The sequence below is a fragment of the Cydia fagiglandana genome, chromosome 4 (assembly GCF_963556715.1).
Source record: "Cydia fagiglandana chromosome 4, ilCydFagi1.1, whole genome shotgun sequence".
NCBI lineage: Eukaryota > Metazoa > Arthropoda > Insecta > Lepidoptera > Tortricidae > Cydia > Cydia fagiglandana.
In genome coordinates this window covers 12968840-12989814 of record NC_085935.1, presented here as the reverse complement: position 1 = coordinate 12989814, position 20975 = coordinate 12968840, and the positions used below count along the sequence as shown (strand labels likewise).

Here is a 20975-nt window from a genome sequence, read left to right as displayed (position 1 = left end):
TAAAGCTGTTCGCCTTCGTAAACAATTAAATATTTTTGGGGCTAGGTTCCGAATAAGTTAGTGTACCTACCATTTTGCACTAAGATACGCTATAAAAAGTGATTGCCGCGTTTCAACATGAAGTCATCAGGAGTAGCTATCAGAATACTAGGGCAACTTTGCTTATTAGCGGCATTGCACCTTACTATGTAGTAGCCTATTAATATACTTGGACTTCAAAATAAGAGTGAATATTTTCTCATCTTTACCCTTCGTTTCTTCTTCACCAGGTGGGGACTAGTGTTAATTTGCAGGCCAGTTAGTAATAAAAATAATCACTATGTCACAACATGTGCGGTGTTCAAAGCTAACAAAAACAAATCAAAAACCGCACCTGCAGTATCGTCACCTAATTTTCTGTGTGAATTTGTTATATCGGACGCAGTTTACAAACTATTATAGGTAATAAGTTGAGTGCAAGCACTGCGCGAGCACAATGTTTGAGGTAGGGTGTGTTGGTGCGAGAGCGTGCGGCTTATTTACGAGGTCGCCGCTTGCCAGCCGTCAGAAGCTTTACGAGTCGGCGACGCTGTGGGCGTGGGAGCTGCTGACGCGGATTTATCGCATGCACCATACCAGGAACTTGAGACGAGAGTATGTCCAAGCAATAAAACGCTACTTCAAGGCAAGACAATGGCATGGGCGAGCCTGCCAACCGCAGCCCGCGACGTACGACTTTGATGCGCAAGTTTAAATCGAGCTACAACAAACAGAAACTTTAAATGCCGCGGTGGTAATGGATATTTGGGAACTGTAGTGTGCATCAAGACTAATTTTATATAATATGTATTAGACATGTCTTGATGCTAATTGACAGAAAGGAGTATATTAGTATTATGAAACACCTACATTTTTGGTTCCTGTAAATTGACAGTTAACTTGAACAAGTTTTATTAATATGTAACATTGGAGACAGTAAGGATAGCCTATAATTAATAAGCAACTAAATCAGGCCATAAGAAGCTGAAATGTGGTAATAAATGTCGCCTGCGGTATTTCCGGACCGATACAACCTACAAATCTTCGAAAAGAGAGCGTCTTCCCATCTCAAATCTTAACCTACAACCTCTCTGGTGTTGAAGGTGTCCATGGGCGGCGATGATCGCTTACCATTAGGCGATTCGTATGCTCGTCGGTCTCCTTTGTTATACAAAAAAAAATTGGTTTCAGGATGATTCGAATCCTTCTACGATTGAAGGCAATTTATGTATGGATTATCAGCATTTTCGATAAAAAATACCGTCAAAAACGTTCCAGACCAGAGTAATTAATGCGTTTCTAAAAGTTTTTAAATAATAACTTTCCAGTGGCGCCAGATGTTGACGAATATAATAGCCCAGTTATGAATTTTAATGTCTGCTCCAGAAAATCTGAATGAATATTGAACACTAAAAAATGGAAATAATAAAGCTGGGAAGGGATGTTTCCGCGGCGAAATGGTTTAGAAGCGAACTTTACGAGTAACGTTCAAAAATAATTAAGATAGAATTTCATTAGAGCAGTTGAAGGACTTAGAGGGCCGAGCCTGTTAAGTCGGTCGGCTCTACAAATAGTTCCGAAGTGCTTACGAATGAACGCGATTTAATTTTACAGACAACAATTAATTCCGGTTTTTGCTTCTCCACAAGGCTAATTTAACTAGTCAAACAACACCGTCGATGTGATAAGGAAAAACTAATTAAAACATAGTCACATAAACTTTCCAGAGCTCATAAATGCAAAAGCAAATGGTCCATTTTAATGGAATCAACAAAGCTAGTACTAGTAGGTAGGTTTATTTTTATATTTGGAACGTTTCCAAGCAAAGACTTCGATAAACAGGCGCAGACAGGAACAATTTACACAAATGAGTTGAACGATTAATTATTCAGAAGAATCCAAGAGCCATGAAATTAACGTTTGACTTTTAGAAGGTAATGTGTGCCGGAGTCATGTAATCGTAGGTCCCGGTCACTGAATGTATGTATAATCTAATACCTACAGCTCAGACCAAGTAAACATGTCCCGCGGGAGTGCTTAGCAGGCGATTCTATAGAGCTGAGTAGCGCCCGGGGCGACGCTTATACGACATCGGCGATGTCTATTTAGTTTGTAGCAATAATGATTATCCATAAACCAAGCTAATAATATCATCAACGATACGAGCATGATATAACGACATGGACATAACCATGCAGTTTCAGTAGATATACATTTGGAATGGCACTCTGCTCACTTCACAGACCTAATTCGATAGGGAGGTAGAATGCTTGTGTTAGTTTTGGATTAGAATGTGGATACACAAACTGTGTGTACTTTGAACGTGTGCAGCAGATGTGTTTATGTGACGGTAGCTCAGGGCAATGCGGTAAATCGAGAGAATGGAGAGTAAACCTTATGCTTTGAGCGAATAACCTCTACAGGCACCGGTCGATTACCTACCTACTTATGTTACAAGTATTCAACACAAAACTTAACGTTTTGTAAATTGTACATTGATAATAATAAAGTGTGATAATAAACTAAATACTTACTTATAAATTAGTTTCCATATTAGATGCCATATTTTTATTCATGAAAAGTTAAGCTAACGTAATGAATGTTATGATGAAAATATGCCTGCCTATATTGTAAGGTACATACTTTTCTACCGCAACTTTTGCTCGCAGTGGCATTTTCTTAAATGATAGCATCTAGACAAGTCTAGTAGTATATAGTAAGATAACTGACATGAATTCAAAACACAATGCGAGAGATTGCATAACTTAAGATAGCTGACTTTTAAGCTTGTTTCTTAAAAGGTGGTCATTCAATTCGTAGTCTATTATATTAACCATCGTATCCAAGTAAACATCAACGCGCAAATAATATTTACATATAGAAATGTCTCAAAGGCACGCATTAATTTACACGTGTATAGTTTTATGACTTAATTTGTCACGTTTTGGAATACACGCTTCACTGAGCTGATAAGACAAGATAGGTACGTACGTCACAGAGTACAGAGCGCACTCGCTTCCCTGGGGACATGGCCTCAGGTGCCCGCTATGTGCGAGTTAGTGAGCTGGTGTCATTTATCACAATATTAGGTAACCCCTTGTTATTTTTGTTATTTTTCGAGTGTAGATCTATCACGGAACAAAATGTTACCTATGGTAAGAATCGAAAGGTCGTATTATTCACATTATAAACAATATACTCGTACTATAGGTAGTTGCATGTTAAAAGCTAGTTAGCTACTTAGTTTTTAGAACGATTTTTATGACGAGTTTCAAAACTAGTTGTTATGCTGTTCTGGCATGTTATGTATTATCTTATTTTTACGTTCTATCTATGTCACGTTTACTTAAATATTATTTTTTAGTTTACTACGAAAATAATTTCAACGTACTTGTCATATTTAATAGTGTATTTATGCGAGCGGTATAACAATAGTTCTACCCCTTTCTAATCTATCGGCAGGTCAGGTCCCAAGCGCCTTGCGCTGAAATCCCGGAATCATTTGGCTAGCTGCATTACCGATGCTCGAGTATCGCACCGCCTTTGTGCAGACGATCGGCGCTGCGGTTCGACTCATTCGAATGCCGCTCGTATCGTCTACACCACCCGCGCAATAGGCCATAGCGCCAATAACACTGCGTATTAAAGCGTCCAAATTGCAGTTTAATTTATTCCGTACGTGTCTAGGCAACGGAATCGTAATAACCAGCCAAACACGACTTGCGCGGCTATACTTAGGTACACGGTAGCACATGTACATTCGAAATGAAATATTTCGACGAATTTTTCATGTACATTTTTAACACTCCTAAATGTGCGTTCTTTCAAACCTACCAATTTATACAAGTAAAAATTTCAATAGATTTCTGAATATACTCATATCAATAGGAGCATAAACGAACGGGAGAATATAAGTCCGTGGGAACCGGGAGTGGCAATAGATTGGATATGCTAAAGTCAATCTCGTAAATGAGGCGGATATCATAAGCCGCTCAGTTTGTCGGAAATGAATACGAGATATCAGCTTAAAGCGAAATGGACGAAGAAGCAACAATCTCTTCTTATTTTAGGAAAGCGTGAAGTGGAGCTGACTGTTATTTATTAAGCTTCTGCCAATTCGAAACACTAATTACTAAGTCCCGCCTCGGCCACTGTTCGTAGATTGACTACTTTAAACATCAAGTAGTAAAATACGGGTGAGTCAAGTGTCTTCCTGATTTACGTCTGCTGTAAGTGCTTTTCTAGCGCTCAGTAACGTAATTAGGGTTTGCAATCCGGATCCGAAATGTATGAAATTATCCGGATCTGGATCCGGATCCGCGGATCTTCCCATACATTTCGGATCCGTCGTGCAAACCCTAAACGTAATGAATTCAAGACAGAGTCCAAACATAACTTCAGCGACTTTCGGGGACGACCGATTGTTCCGCGTAATTACATTATTTTCATAAACTCCATTATGCTCGAGGGTACAATGCGCCTCTTTTACTTGAAAATAAACAAACAGCGGAGGATCGGGACGGCGTCAGTCCCGTTTAATTTCGAACCTGAAGACTCTTTCGACTTCAACAGGTCGACATGAAAATTATTCAATTTTATAGAAAAATCTCATCCTTATCATCGCATAGGTATTTAATCTTACTTACGTATAATGTAGTCAAAAAAGTATTGCGAGAGGCAATAGCACATCGAGTATCAATAAATACAGACTTTATGGAGAAACTCGCCCAAACAATATTCCCGCAGTTCTGACCACTCTTAAAGCCTTTTCATATTTACATCATAATAAAAATAATATGGTTGATATGATAACAACAATTTCCAGCTTCATAAATATTCCGGATGGACGTCACTGGCTCGAGTGGGGAGAGGGATAAGGGGCTTTTTTCTGACATCAAGCTTTAGTTTTCTTTGTCCTTGGTACATTACTATGCGCTCTTGATATATTATCCCCGAGAGGACAACGATTAAGGTTACATAATATTTGCCTTCCTCTTAAATCAACTGTTTATTGAGGTAATATTTAATTGAAGAGCACGCACAATTTGTGTATATAAAAAGTAAAGTAAAATAAAATTTAAGAAGTTTGCAAATGTAAGTACTTAATAATCGTTTCTACAAGTAGTCTCTAATAACATTTAATTGTATTTAAAAAAATCTTATACTGTCAATCATTTAAAATGATTGTAAATGCCACATTTGGTGATCTAATATATAATTTAAAAAATGGCGGAAGCAATACAAACACTTGTTGAATAAAAAATCTATTTGCAAATAGTGAGGCAGGGTGATTGACGGCATACTCGACTAGCTCGCATTCAATGCTTTGTGGGTGAACAAGGAGGCTCCGGAACAACCGTAGCAAACATCTCGCATACAAACTTGTTTCGCAATTGTTTCAAATACTGACGACTACAGTGTTGCAGACTTTTCAAACGCTCACCAGCTGGTAATATTATCTTATCTTCTTGCGTCTCAAGTAATGAAATATTCGAAGTTCATACGGGCTTTAAAATATGAAATATTAACTACAACATGACAAAGAAGTAAAGGAAGGTTTTCACTTAACATTTTAAAAGGATTACGGGTTTTCTGCGGTTCACGATTTATCTTCTTAACGACTTCCTCCACGTGACATGCTCAGCGAGGCGCATGCGATTGTCGCAAGCGGCGGCGACTAGCTGTCGTCGGCTTATAACGAGGTATTCTAATTAAAGAGTGATAGCAAACATCATAATGCCTATTCAATTTAGGTACAATTGCTAGACTTGTTTTTTTTTTGCGGCCGTAATTCACCCCAGACAATTTATCGGCCCGAGCGTAAGCGGGGGCCAATATACGTCGAGGATAAAATTAGCATTCATGCTCGAGTTATATATTCTGCTTTTCACTTCGTTTACAAGGATAATATACAGAAGCATTAAATGTTTAAGTTTAGTTTACCGTATTTACTCAAGACTATGCAGTAGTGGCAGTTTGTAATGGCAGGTTTCGGATTTTATTGCTAAGCCAATAAGGGTCGCAATACGTAGATGTTTTTACTTTATGCATTAACACATTCACTGCCTCCAACGCACATGTGCGTTCACCGTCATACAAGTTTGTTCCTAGGCCACGCCCCCTGGCAGTGAATGCGTTAAAAGCAACTGAATTCCGCTTACACGAGAGTTAAACACCAACTAAGTAAAAAGGGTATATTGTTCCTCTCATTTTACGCATGAAGAATGGTGCGGATAATCGTAAGACCGGTGGACGCACACCGCCCGCGATGCATCAGCGCCGCGCCGGCTGTACGTATCTCGCCTCCTACCACTCGCACGTTTGTCGTCATTTTTCATCTCGACATGCATATTCAACGCAACAATAAATCATCCAGAGCCATCCCCGCGTCAAACGAAATAACCTACTGTCCTGACGCCAACTCGGAAAAATATCGCACAAAAGCGCCAGTAACAAACAAACGAAACCACCGAAATATAACGTTAATAATTACCTACCCTTTCGAGTGGCTGATAAATAGCGTCATTATTATCACCAGCACGGTGAAAAATGGTTCCCTCTCTCGATATTTATTCAAATAAGTAGGTTGCTAGCCTACGAATATTCGTTTTTATGAAACTCATATTTTTATTTAAATTTTGTCTTTTCGTTGTTTACTAATAGGTAACAGAGCTGCTGTACAGAGTTGCAGACTTAATTCATGTAATTTTTTGTAACTATACGTTCACACAACATTGTACATATATTTTTTTGTAGTGAAGCTTTACCATAAACTGATAAATTTTACGCCCTTAGTAACAAATTACAAGTTTATAAATAGTAGATACAGCAAAAGCATTAGGGTTACCTAGCTAATTGAGCATCGCGTCGAGTCACATAAATTAATAGGCAGTAGCGCTTCCGATGATATAGTAACACGGTGATATTAAATGCTGGTCAAAGCACGAGCACGAAAAGATAATAACTTTAAATTGGCCTAGAGTGATGAAACATCGCGTCACGCATTGCACCAGCTGAACGTGCCGATGGCCTGGTTAAATCCGCGCATTACGGCAACATATTCCATCGACACGAGCCACGCCGAATATCCTATTTACATAATTATTGTCATACGCGCCGTGCGAGCGCCGCCACGCCACGAGTAATGCACAGCGGGCTCGACACGCTAATTTCACTAATCATTGTTTTAGTCGCAGCACTGGCTAATGTCCCGCCATTTGGACGACCTGAGCCACCACTAATGTCACGTTTCATTTTAGGCTGAGATCGGCTAATGCTCGTTACTCACGACCTGTGATGCTTTTCCAAGTTACATCCGAATAAATTAGGTCAAAATATAATTTGTTTAATTTTTATTCCATGATTCCATGATAGGATTTCAAGTTTAGCAGAGCCTTTGCAGCGGTGTCTCTCTCTATATTATTATACAAAGTTGACTTTATATTCGTACTTCATTTGAATTGAATTCAATGAAATCTCCTTTTTTATCATTCAGATTCAGAACTTCAGCCCCGGGACACTACTGGGAATGCGGACGTTGAAGAATTTTAAATTATTCGGAAACAAAAAGTGCAGGATAACAGAGATCGCGTGTTTTATGAAAAGTTGTAGGTACAGCTGCTGTGAATAAATAACTCAAAGTACGTTCAAAGCCAAAAGTTATTCAATATTAACTAACAAAGAGTCAAAAAATAAGAAACTTTTATTTATTTTCATAATTTTCAAGCACTCGGTGTGAATACTCGACGAGCATTAACAAATGGCAAGATCAGTGGAGCGATTGAAGCTTACGTCTTGTTTATTCATGGCGCGAGTGATTTGGCGAATGTAAGCTGGGAGTAATGAGCCGTGACACTACCTGTGCGTGGTGCGGGCAAGCGATTTGTTAACTCCAACGAGGCCAACCCTTAGAGGACCCCCTGTGAGGAGGCCCCAGCCACCCCCCACTCGTGCTCACCCGTATCTTACGAACCCAAACATCGGGAATGGGATAGCTGATTAGCATACATATTTACGAATGAGTGCATAGTCAAATAACAGATGTAGTAGACAAATAAGCAAACTAATATACCCACATGCTTTGAGTTACCTAGATCTGTAGACAAAAGGAAATAGAATTTATAACGAGTATTCATGTGCCGTGCATTTTGCAAATCTGGATAAGTATTTGTGTCGTTTCCAAGCAAAAATTTCCACTTTGCCGTTTGCCATAAGGACGCTTTGACAGGTTATTCATATAAATATGCGAACTCTTGTCCTTATGGAAAGCGACAAAGTATTCGACACATTTTATATATGGTTTGTTACGTAATTCGTAATTGCTTTTCATAATTCATACAAAATACTACGCGTTAATTCTGAAATATTTCATGGAAAAATTATCATGTATTAATGATGAATATTGGTTAAGAGAATTAATATTAGTATGTATAACCTACTAGTATAATACGAGTATAGATATATCAAACCAAATGAGGACATCGATAATTAGTGTGAGCGAAGGCGCGCCCAGGGATCTACTTTAATTTATAGGTGCCTACCGCAGTCTGTGATTATTGAGACGTCTAGCCACTCAAATTAAGATTATTTAATATAGAATTAGTAATATATTAGATTATTTAGTAGTATATTAGATATTACATTCGTTACAAATCTAGGATAAATTAAGCGTTTACTTGCACATACTCTCATACGCAAACACATATGCGAGAGGTTAAATATATCTATTAATTTATGAATGATACATTTTATTATTAATTTAATTCACAAACACTTTTAAGAATATTATTTTAGAATGTATCATCGCTATCATCAGTTATTAATCTTAGCTTTACTCGTAAAATGTTTTCGTGAACTCTAGACAGAATTTCGTGGTCAGAAGCACGCCGGTCAACTGTCAACTTTTCCTGACCTGAACGCCAACTTGCGAACGCTCCTAATCTCCTACAACCACAAGTGCTTTTAATACTATTAAAGTATCGACAATCGCATTATGCTGCAGTTGAGCAACCGACTTTAAGTTTATAAAGAGCACCATTCTGCACTACATATTCACTTAAATTTAAAACGAGTTTATTTCCGTGTTCTTATAACCCGGCAACCTTCAAATCAAGAGTGAACAGGCACCTTCTGGGCGAGCTCGCTCCATCGTAGGCCACGTCTACGCCTCGGCTAGTCTGTGGCCATGAGTAAGCCCATTCATAATAAAAAAAAAAAAAAGAGTGACAAGTTGTCTCGGCCAACTATTACGGTGAGTCAATATTTGCTGCGATTTGTTGCTCAACAACTATCCGAAACTGTTTTAAGAAAATATTCAATTAATAATCTATAGTTAAATAAATAATAAAAATATAAGCCACTGTATGGTTCTACATTTTTTTATTGACTTGCGCATATGCTTCTCGAAGCAATCCTTGAATGGAATCCGACCAGTAGGTAGTTTTAATTAAGGAGTGACATTTAAATTAGACCCCTATATAGAAGTTCATGTTCATTTGGAGGAAAATCTGGTACACTGTAGGTAACTTTAGCAAGTCGACGATGGGCTGACACAAACATTTAAACAAACTTGAACAGTTTTAATTGAAGCGCCCCTCGTCACGGGGCCCCGCTCGTGTTTGGATTTTCTACGTATATAGAAAGCTACAAAACTTCAGTTATTTTTCACTAAGCAGGATAATGATAGTGTCATCACAAATAGATTTAGTAACCATACACAATTTTCTCTCTCATTTATTATATCTAGTTGACGGATGATAGTAGAGTGGTTACAAAATAGCGTTTTATACGCCTATAAGCCCGTTTTGGGAAGCGCGTGTAGGCGCGTATAGACCAAATGCTTAAATGTAGCGAAATACTCGTATAGCGCGTATAGCGTAAGTAAACGCGTAACGACAAAATGACCGTACACGCGCAGAAATAAAACGCTAGCTAGTCTGAAACCGTCCTAAAACTATAATTATAGCGGTGTCCATGAAAAAAAGAGATTAGAATCTTGAGATTTGCGTATGTCGTAATAAATTACAAAGTTGCTATATTAATATCCTACGATATTAATGTTTATATAATTTCATCTTTCTACTGAAAGACATGCGTTTTATTAATATAATAATTGACGTCGAGCAGGCAAAGGCTTATGCGAGAGAATTGATAGGAACTAAGTCAATATTACGTTCGATACCGATGTCGTGGTTGCAGCGGTAATACTTTTTTGGTCCCTCGTGATTTACTCCTACTCGCAATTTATCAAGAAGACGTAAGACTTTAATCAAATGTTGTAAATCTTTTATTTTCTAAAATAGAAATTGGATTTACTTCAAGTCAAATAAAATATATTGAGGATCGTACGGCCGGTACAACGTCAGAGATATTGTCGCAGCGTATACACGTTAAAAAGTATAATAATTATTTTTCAGTAGCCCCTCTTAATATCGATACATACACGCGTATTCGGGAAACGAGATAATTACAAGATCTAGAGACGATATAGAGATCAACTAGATTTACAATAGATATCGACTAGATGTGACTTGCATATCTAAGTCATAACTTGTCAAAATCGTTCAAGAGGACCTCCAGAATCGCGGAAACGTCAAATTTGACATATCTAACGTACAAATGACTATATCTTCTCGATATCGTATCTTATTCATCTCTAGATGATCTCTAGTGTTAAAGTTAGAATAGGGCCGATAATACCTTGATTGCAAGAACAATCAGCCTGCACACCTGCCAGTCGTACGACAACGAAACACTTTGTGTCTCTCTATCACTCTTCCATATTAATGCAACAGTGACAGTTGCGTATCGTTCGCTACGGAGCGTAAGCGATTGGCACGTTGGCTACGCGGCCTGTTTCGATTCCCACTCGCCCCACTGCCTCTGACAGAAAATAGAGATCAGTACAGTAATTTTAGCTAAAGCCTAGGCAATAAACTTAACATCTTGAGGCGGGATGGGACCGGAAGGGAATCCATTACTTTAGTAGACCGGATTCGGCTGAATGTATTTGATAAAAAGTAATTTAGACTTGTGATGGCAAACGAAATTCGAGCTAGCACATACACCTAAAACGTTTAGCATAACGTAAGAAAATCCCGGGAAAGCGTAATTTACTAAAAGTGAGCTAAAACTTGCAGAGTTGGTGCCGCTAATTAATGGAGACGCGTCAACGCACCGCCTGTAGCCGTGGACGCAGATTAATTATGTAAATTAAGTTTGGGTTGCGGCTGCCGATAGCCCACGGATCGCTGACAAAACGCCCGTGCGACGCACCGACGCTTTCCTTCACTCTTGTAACTCACTGCTTCAATAGGCCGTTAATCAATCTGTCCGTCGTAGAGTGGCAACTCGAGTTTTTAGCGCTGACAGGATCTTTCAAATTGTTAAAGCCGCCTTATACTTTAGAGACCGAGTTTTTCAGGGTACTATTATTTATAGCATTTAATTCAAACAGTTAAGCATACTTGCAGAAAATAATTAGCAATTCAAACGGTAATCCCATTAATATTATTCTGTGTTAAACTACTTACATTAAACTATTTTGCTATTTGGTTAGCCGGATTATACACAACTGTGAATTAGGTAATCCTCCGCGTAATCCACCAAAATTATCGATGAGTAGTTACCACTACAATTAATACGAATGATTTATGATAGGATAACAATAAACGATACCGTTAATACACATTAACATATCGTGAAAACGCGTTTTTCTAGTTAAAACTAGTTTTCTATTTCGCCTCAGTGAAAATGCGAAATTAGGAAAACGCGTTGCAGGGTAGAGGGTCACCGTAAAATTGTAAACACTCGTCAGTTTATAATCTCGCTCGTTAAATTACAATTAAAAACTGACGGCAGTTACATTACAAACTAACCTAACCTACGTAAGATAACTAAAGAGTGCACAACCATACGGTGTCAGATACTTATTCTTATTAATATTGAAGCTGTAACGCGATACCTACATAAACATATCTAAATCATAGACGTGGGCAAGGAATGAGAACCATTTCAGCGTTCCTGAGGTTAGCGTCGGAATGCTGAGGCATCTAAATTGAGGTGACCAATCAAGGACAATCTACTGGCGCAGCTAGAAATGGACAACGTGTATATACTATACAAGTACGAACTGGGATGTGTATGGAATAACCAAGATCCCTCATGCGTACCTATCGCTTCATTAGTATAAATAAATAAATAAATATTATAGGACATTCTTACACAGATTGACTAAGTCCCACATTAAGCTCAAGAAGGCTTGACTGTGTTGTGGGTACTGAGACAACGATATATATAATATATAAATACTTAAATACATAGAAAACAACCATGACGCAGGAACAAATATCTGTGTAATCACACAAATAAATCCCTCCCTGGGATTCGAACTCAGGACCATCGGCTACTCAGGCAGGGTCACTATTAGGCCAGACAGTTCGTCAAACAATACACCAATAACAAACAAACAACATTTAAACTATATAGGTATGTATGCTTCCAATTATGTATCTCATATTAATGTATATCATACATTACTAAGATGATTGACTTAACATTGATTGGATCCGATATCTTGTAATTATGAACTGTAATAACAGAACAGCATTTAGCAAACTATCTTAATTTGTACACATAGCAAACTTTTTAAGACGGAATGAGATATCTGAAATATATGAATTCTTGGACACAAAACATACCTACTTACTATTTTTACAATATTTTTCTTAGGTGATATAGTGAAAGAAAAACTGTACTTTCTGAATTACCTAAACCAAAAAGAATAGATAGTAGAGAGGGGTCCTGTCATTGTAAATTGTGTAGTCACAGTTCATTTACCGCCATCTATCGACACACTACTAAAACTCAAAATGAAAACGTATAAAGTTATCAAAAAAATGTATATACATGGATAAATGATTTTATTATTTTTATATAATTTTGATCCATGTTCATTCACTGATATCTGTGTTAAAATTGTTAAATATGAAACGGTGTCGTCACGCCAGCTAGCTGAGGATAGGCTACAGGTGTGTGCGGCATCTGTCCGAGAATGACTTTTTCTTGATTTCCGAGGCACGTTTTTTCCTTAGACTTTATTCATCTTATACGAAGTTACATATGTCTTTGCCTAAACTAAAAACTTATAAACTCTAAAAACAGCGGGTCCTTTACCAGACTGACATTTCAAAACTGACAATCGAATGTCAGTCAAGTTACTCATCGAAATTAGAACACATGTTAGAAGTGTCGCATGTGGGAATTATATATCCCTTAACCTGGTAAAAGGTTAAATCGAATAGAATGTTGAACATTGCTGGCGTACACGCCACTGCAAAGTTGATGTAGAGCCGAGGGGGAGGTAGGTCACAACTATTTTCATAAAGGGTGAGTTTAATACAAAGCGTCGTTGAGCGTCGCGTAGAATAGTGCTTCAGTATAAGTGGAAGGCGTTAGGCTATAGCATTGCAGCGAGCGGTAATAGCGCAGTGAATTAGAGTTCACTTGAATTTGGTACGATGTACATATAACGTTGGCACAGCACCACGTGCCGCTACGCTTGAAACAATACATAGGTACTAGTCGTGCGACTAATTTTAAAACAAAACCAACTACTTCCTGCTCATTCTATGCATGGTAAAACCGGTTCGGGGGAAGGTTCCTTGGGTATCGTCTTGGGTCGTCCCATTCGTTTTTCGTCAAGTTCTTAAATTAGTCCTATTCTGCTTTCGTCACTCATTCTACATTGAAAGCCACCGACGATTGTGATGAATGTAGAATGAGTGACGAAAGCAGAATAGGACTAATTTAAGAACTTGACGAAAAACGAATGGGACGACCCAAGACGATACCGGTTCCTTGTATTATTTTACTTTTACTAGTCCCTCCGGTTAAGCCCAACATTCACGAGAAGCAAATATGCAGGATTTGTTGCTGACGACAAATCCCCGAGCGAACGTGGTCCGTGATACATGAACTTGTCGCTCAAACAAATCCGTAGGTCTGCGCGCGCCGACAAACTTGCCCAAGAATAGGGAGTATTACTGCAATGTGCTGTCGCCAGAGTGCAGCACTAATTTGTTTAGTAAACCAAAGAGTAACTTATACATACTAGGCCTTAAACAGTTTTTTGACAAGTTTTCACTATGACATTGATGCACCAAGGCAGTTTGTTTACAGGTGGCCTACCGCAAAACGCGAAAAGCGTTTCTTTATCTGCCTCTCTATCGACCGAATAAGCAACAGTGATAGAGAGGCAGAAACCGAACTTTCGAATGTCGTGTTTCGCGGTAGGCCATGTGATTGACCTAGTGACGCATGATGTGTCATTGATGATGTCAATGAGATGTGCTAACATAGTGCCACCTACGCAGAGCTTTGCCTAATATTCCCTATTGCTTCGTCTCGCAGCTCATAGTGAATGTTGGTCCTTATTTGTAAGGCGCGCGGGTCTATCAATCATAAACGCGAGCAAGGCGAGGCGAACGCAGGGCACACTGTTCCAAGCCGTTGCCACGACCCCCTCATTCATCACATTTCGAGCGCTCCTAAGTGCTTTATCGCACTGCACTCTCATGCGCCAGAACCAAGTCTGTTATCCCATTTCGATGAAAAAGCTAAATGCGAAATCGATTAGAATGATTATTTAAACATAGGTAAACACACCCACGAAAATAAAGTACTCTGCAGTGTTAATTGCTGTTACGCCGACATTCATACATCCTTTTGTAAGTACCATATGTATATTACGAATAGTTTTCTATGTAGGTAAAATAAATGACGTTACACAAAGTGCTACGCCGTAGCGCGTAGCATGCATAAGTAATCAACATTTTACCACCAATGCGAGTCATCAAGGCCTACTTTACAGTAATTTCTTGTGATATGATTACGAATGTGAGGAGGACGTTATGGATATGATTTGTCAGCAGTCAACAAGGTCATTTTTTAACCAGAAATATCACTGTTGAATTAACAGGGGCTCATTGTGCTCCAATTTGGGTTGAATAGGAGGTCAATGCGAACTGTAATGTAGGTGTACATTATTTGGTATAATATTGCCCATCCCCCTGAAGCTCAGACGTAAACACTGTTTTGTTGAAATGTTTATGCTTGTTTTCACTCACATGGTTTTATTTCCCCTGAAGTTAGCAAAAGCTACGAACTGAAAACCAGATAACGTTTCTCTGCAGTTCAACAAACCTAACTTATTAGTATTACACATTTCAACGTTACTGAACACAGCGAGTAACGTTTATAACCGTTAGCAAGTAATCTAAAACGGAAGAAATGTGTACTGTAGCATGAACTGTGGAAAGTCACAGATGATCTATAATTTGTCGTACTAAATTGTGACGTTCAACTGCCGTATTCGAACTTCAAGTTATTCACAAAAGACGACACGTACTAGATCCATTCTAGATACGTTATAGTTTAGATATCAACTAGTTCTCTTTTGCAGCGCAATTCGGGCAACCAATGTCACTTTTACGTTAGATAGAGTAAGATATTTGTTAGATGTGAATTGGATCTCTAAGTCCTGTGGAAATCGTTCAAGAGTATCTCCAGAATCGCGCAAATGTCAAATTTGACAGGTTAGATCTTAAAAATATCGTTATCGTATCTTGGTGATGTCTAAAAGATATCTAATAGATGTCTATTTCAAAATTCGAATCGGGCCCCAAGTGTTTCCCGCAAACTCGATCAGTCGATGTATAACTTGTCGTACTACTGACTGTTAATGTTTGGCATTTGACTTTTTAGATATAACTGGTGAATTGTAATGCCTATCTTATATGTTCATTTCAACTTACAACTCTTGTAAGACATGGTCATCTTGATGTCATACCGTTTTATAGTTATCGTTATTGTTATATACATAGGTACTGTTTCATAATTATACCAGCAACAAACTTGTGTACATATAGTTATAATTCCATACATACGAGTGTTTCACAAAGATGTCAATTTAACTTTAATTCAAGAATTCATATTATGCCAGTTTTTTTTTATATTACTCAGCGTAACACGGAACAGCTGTACGGATATGATGATCGTTCTTGTCTACGTGACAGCATGATAAAACGGTATCCGTCACTTGTCACGTCAGATAAAACGGTATCCGTAACACACTTCACGCGCTCTGTTAAAAAGTAACGGATATTTTGTCACGTAGATAAAGCCATCCATAATAGGCCTGCTGCTCCAGTATAATATAGATAGATATAAGCATGACATACATTTACTACAACTCTTGAAGTCCGAATGCAGCTCCAGTTCCGTGCAAAGGACCGTGAGCGGTATATATTCATAACAAAAACTAATTAATGCGAGTTTGTACAGTCAAGAATTAAATTGAAATGTTAATTCCTCCAGAAAGAAAATAATAATTGAGAGACCTTCGGGGCATTGTTTGCTAATTAACACCACGGGACCTATGTAAACCCATTTTTTACTATTTCTAAAGAAATTCATTAAGTTGAAACACAAAGGAACCCTATTGTTAGGATCTACTGCGAGGAGTTTACTATGAGTCGCTCCCGATCCAAACGGATGTCGTGTGCTCGTGTCGATCGTACCCAGGCGTTCTGAAGCCGTAGTTTGAATAACAAATTAACGTCTTCTCGAATATCGCTTCATACATAAAAGTGGCAGGGATTGAACAGGATTTAAGAAGTCTTTGGAAGAAAATTTTCGGTCACGCAATTTCCTAATACTTTGCAGAAGCAGAATCTTGTGAAAGTTACCATTTTACCTATACATTTAGTATACTTACTTATACTAGCCCCGATGAAAATTTGTTCGTCTATAACACTTGAAACTCTTAAGTTCATCTAGTTCCACACAACACTTTATTGGACTAAAAGAAACATAAAACAAAGTATATTGTTGATATAAAAATCTTTTGTCGAATTAAGACTCCGAAGAATTTTGATCTACTGCAAGTAACGAGATTTCTGTACACGAAACGGAAATTTGAAACATTTATTGACCGTTCACATACCATTTTAATTGCGAATACCTTAACTCTCAATTTAAAAACCTTCGTTTAGTTTTGCAATCTACGCTGAAACACTACAAAAAAAAAGAGTTGAGCTTGAGAATTAAAGGAGAGGAATTTAATCCCTCGAGTCATTACTGAATAGTCCGAGTCCGATTATGTTACGAGCATATGTGGTCAGAAAACGTAGTCAATGTCAAACAGCAACATTAAACAACATAAAATAACTGTTGACCGATATACAAGAAGGTAAAGAAGTAAATTAATCAAAAGGGAGTATAAAAGTACCTGAATACGTATTATTAGATGAAAAAGTAGTTTCACCAATCATAAAGAGGAAGCAGTTTAAAAACTCCCACATTAAATTAACTCACTCACATTTGACTTTATACGGTAAAAACTATTCCGCGAACACGGGACCTAAGTGAGCGCGTGCGGGATTATTAAAATTAATGGCTTTATTAAAGCGGGGGCGCATCAAAATATGTAAACTACGCCGCACTATCCATATGAATGGGTGAGCTGCGGTAGGAAATATGACGGGAACCCTTATTCGGAGCAGACAGCGGCCGGCGCGCGACGAGGGCGCGGCATATTAGGACCTGACATTCACCCAACCCGACCCGGATACACGTCTTTATCAAATCTGTTATTAAACTTGGCAGCTGTAGCATACGTAAGAAGACAGATAAATCGGATCGACTAAATCATCGAAATCGCTGTGCTGGTGAGGTGACGCCTCGTGACAGAAAACAAATAACCGATTATATTACTCGAGCTGTGAATTACGCCGTCGTGTATTAGAATTTGATCTGCTCGTAAAGCCAACGCATCAAGCAAAGTTGATAGACACTAATGTTAATAGATGAGTGTTTTGTAAATAGTATATTCCATGGTAAAGTACTGCATATTACAAAAGTGAACTGAAACTGGATTTGAAAATGGGTGTATTATATTTGAGAACTTCATCTCGTCAAGAAAAACCACATTTTACTTTGGTTTCATCACGCTGCTTTGGCCTTCACGTTTCACTTACGGGCATTTACGAAGGAGGCTAGTTGCTCTCACTCTTTAGCGCTACCTGGCTAAAACTAAAATCATATAAGACGTAAATATGTACCGTTTTCCCGCTCTTCAGCGCTATGTCAAGTTTATACGATATTATATATATTTTTCATTCACGAATGACACACATAAGGTGTAAGAATAACTCAGTATTATTTTTAACTGGGCGTTCTTACGGTACGTTATGAACATTGCAATTCGTTAAAGATTGACACTAAACGAACTTCAGGGCGCAGGCGGAAACGCAAGTCCGTTTAATTGCAATTTAGGCTAAGCCCAGTGATCGGTGCATAAGCCGGGAAACAGTGAGGCCGAGGGTCTGCGAGTGCAGCCAGATATAGCCGGTGCCACTGCCGTGCCGCTGTCGGATCTAATTTTATTGATACGAACTACAACTGTGAGAGAAAATTAACCGGGTTAGTCGAAAACTGGATACAATGAAACATAATGGTGAATAACGTTCAGATATTGGGTTTACTGACCTAATCTAATCAAACAGCATATGAGTATTTAATTTAAAAAGTTGACTATTGCGGACACTAAACAACAATGATTCAATCGTAATTTTACCCGGATCAATACGGATACCTATAAAATTGGTCCAGCATGAATTGAAGACAAGTACCAGTATCTATATCTTCCGGTACATACGTGCGACAGAAACCGCTACTTCTGAACGAGAGGCCGCATTTACGGTCGTCACACTCCCGCCACAAAATTGATAGCACTTGTCCTAGAATTTCGCTTAAAAGGCAACTATGTCGATATCCTCGGAGTAGTGGTCAACTTAACTTTTTCAATTTAAATACATTCTGTTTAAAGCTGCGGCCATTAAAGTTGTACAACTGATGAGTTCATTATAGTTAATTCAATCTCGTTCAGTTAAATGGAGTTACTTTAATACGGTCACCTACTAGATAAAATACTTCGAAAGTAACAAATATAAAAAAGCAAGCCAGCACTTTACTTACGAAAGAATAGCGCATTGTTCTTGAGTGTCAATAAATAGTATCATATCCTATTTCTATCCCATCATCTCTGATACATTACATTCTGAAGATACTTAATAATTTTTGTACCAATACCAAGCACGAAGCTACTTAGATAGACAGCAGTATAGCAAATAAGATAGATCTAGTTGTCGTTCAGAGAAGCAATATCGTTCGTAGCAGAAAGAACAAGTGGATCGTAGAGGTGTCACGTAATGGGGAAACGCATTAAGCTATCCAGACTTTCGCCGCAACACGGCTCGGTATAAAATGCACTAATGATTGTCGGTGCCGTAACGACCCTTAACGATTAATGCTACTTGATTCCCCAGTACACTCAAACACTATGCTCTTTCACTTTAGGTAAGTTACATGTTGCAATATAGGTAGTAATGCGCTACATGGAAATAGACAAAGGAAAATGTATAGTTTTGATGAACTGTTTAATGTATATTTCACTCGTAAGCTGCTTCATCGAGATTTTAGTGTGCGTGTAACATTAAATAATATTACCGTGCACACACACTTTTTATGTCTTATTTATTTGCATTATTTTATTAATTTAAATCGACCTTAAATGATACAAATAATTAAATCGGTCATAACTAATGAGGTAAAAAACAAAGACAAGTGCCCTGTTTATCAAAAGCTTGTAACTTGTAATAAAAGTGATGGAAGTCGCTTTCTAACAAAAGCTTAAGCTTTCAATTAAATTGTCTTTCACCTGTTAGTGTTTGATCCTTTCGCATTTTCTAGCTGGAAGAGATCCCTTTTAGGGATAAGTTCGCCTTTGTACATAACATTTTTATTATTGTTTTGTTTTTGTCCGTTTTATGTAAACCTGTTTATGCGCAATAAAGTGACATACATACCTACATACAAAAGCTGTCAAAAAGGGACTTCCACTTGTATTACAACTTTTTGAGAAACGGGCCCAGAGTTTACGAAACCCATTTAAATTCATATAACAAAAGAACGGAAACGTTCGAATAATTACTTTTAGTAAAACAAATCCATATTTCATAACAAATTTATTGAGCTGCAAATCCATTCCAACTTACCTATATTTGTTTTTGAAGCAGCATTTATGTTCCGATTATTTTAATTTGCTTTATTGTTATTTTATCAGAAAATTGAAGTATATAATAATGATGTTCATATCATAATGATCAACCGGAAATTAAATCCGTTAAATTACGAATCATATTCGATCATATTAAAATAAAATAGAATTATGCATTTGTACTCACTGTTCACTGTTTGTACATATTGGATATTTGTGTATCAGCCACGAGAGAACACAGCCGAGTGCTAACCATATCAGATATGTATTGGGAAGCGTTCGCTATCATAACAGCATTGTGCCTAGTCGGTTTCAATCAAAGCGATAACGCCAATTTTGTGAGTAAAACTAAAATGTTTCATAGTATTGTTAATTTAACCAAACATTATAATTATTACTACAAATGGGTAACTAGGATAGGAAAACGCGACGTATCTGTGTTAGTCTTTAACCATGAAAACATAGATATGGAAATGAACCACAAAGTAAACTAGAACGGCGAAGTTTGTATAGTAAGTTAGCTGAAAAGTCATGAACCACAAAAGTAAAACAGAAAAACGATTATTATTTACGTTACGAGAAATGCTCCGAGCATTTGTAATTAAATGAAAACATCAGTACAGTAATATATTTATAACATTTAAATTTGAATTAATGTTCTTAACAACAATGGTGAGCAATTTAAACCTAAAGGACCTGGTGATAAACGTTTGTCTATCCTCTTCAAATTATTATCTAATTAAGTTAACCGAAAGTTGTCGGCAAGTTGAGAGAATGACAGCCCTTATAACTACTCCAACACTCAGGGCCCCTACCGGACCATATGGAGATCATTCAAGAC

General features: G+C 37.8%; 1 protein-coding gene across 8 annotated transcripts in view; it reads right to left on the bottom strand.

The window, feature by feature from the left end:
• Nucleotides 1–20975, bottom strand: part of LOC134663788 (neural-cadherin) — a 440784-nt gene that overhangs the window by 227048 nt on the left and 192761 nt on the right. The gene's annotated exons all lie outside the window — the stretch shown is intronic.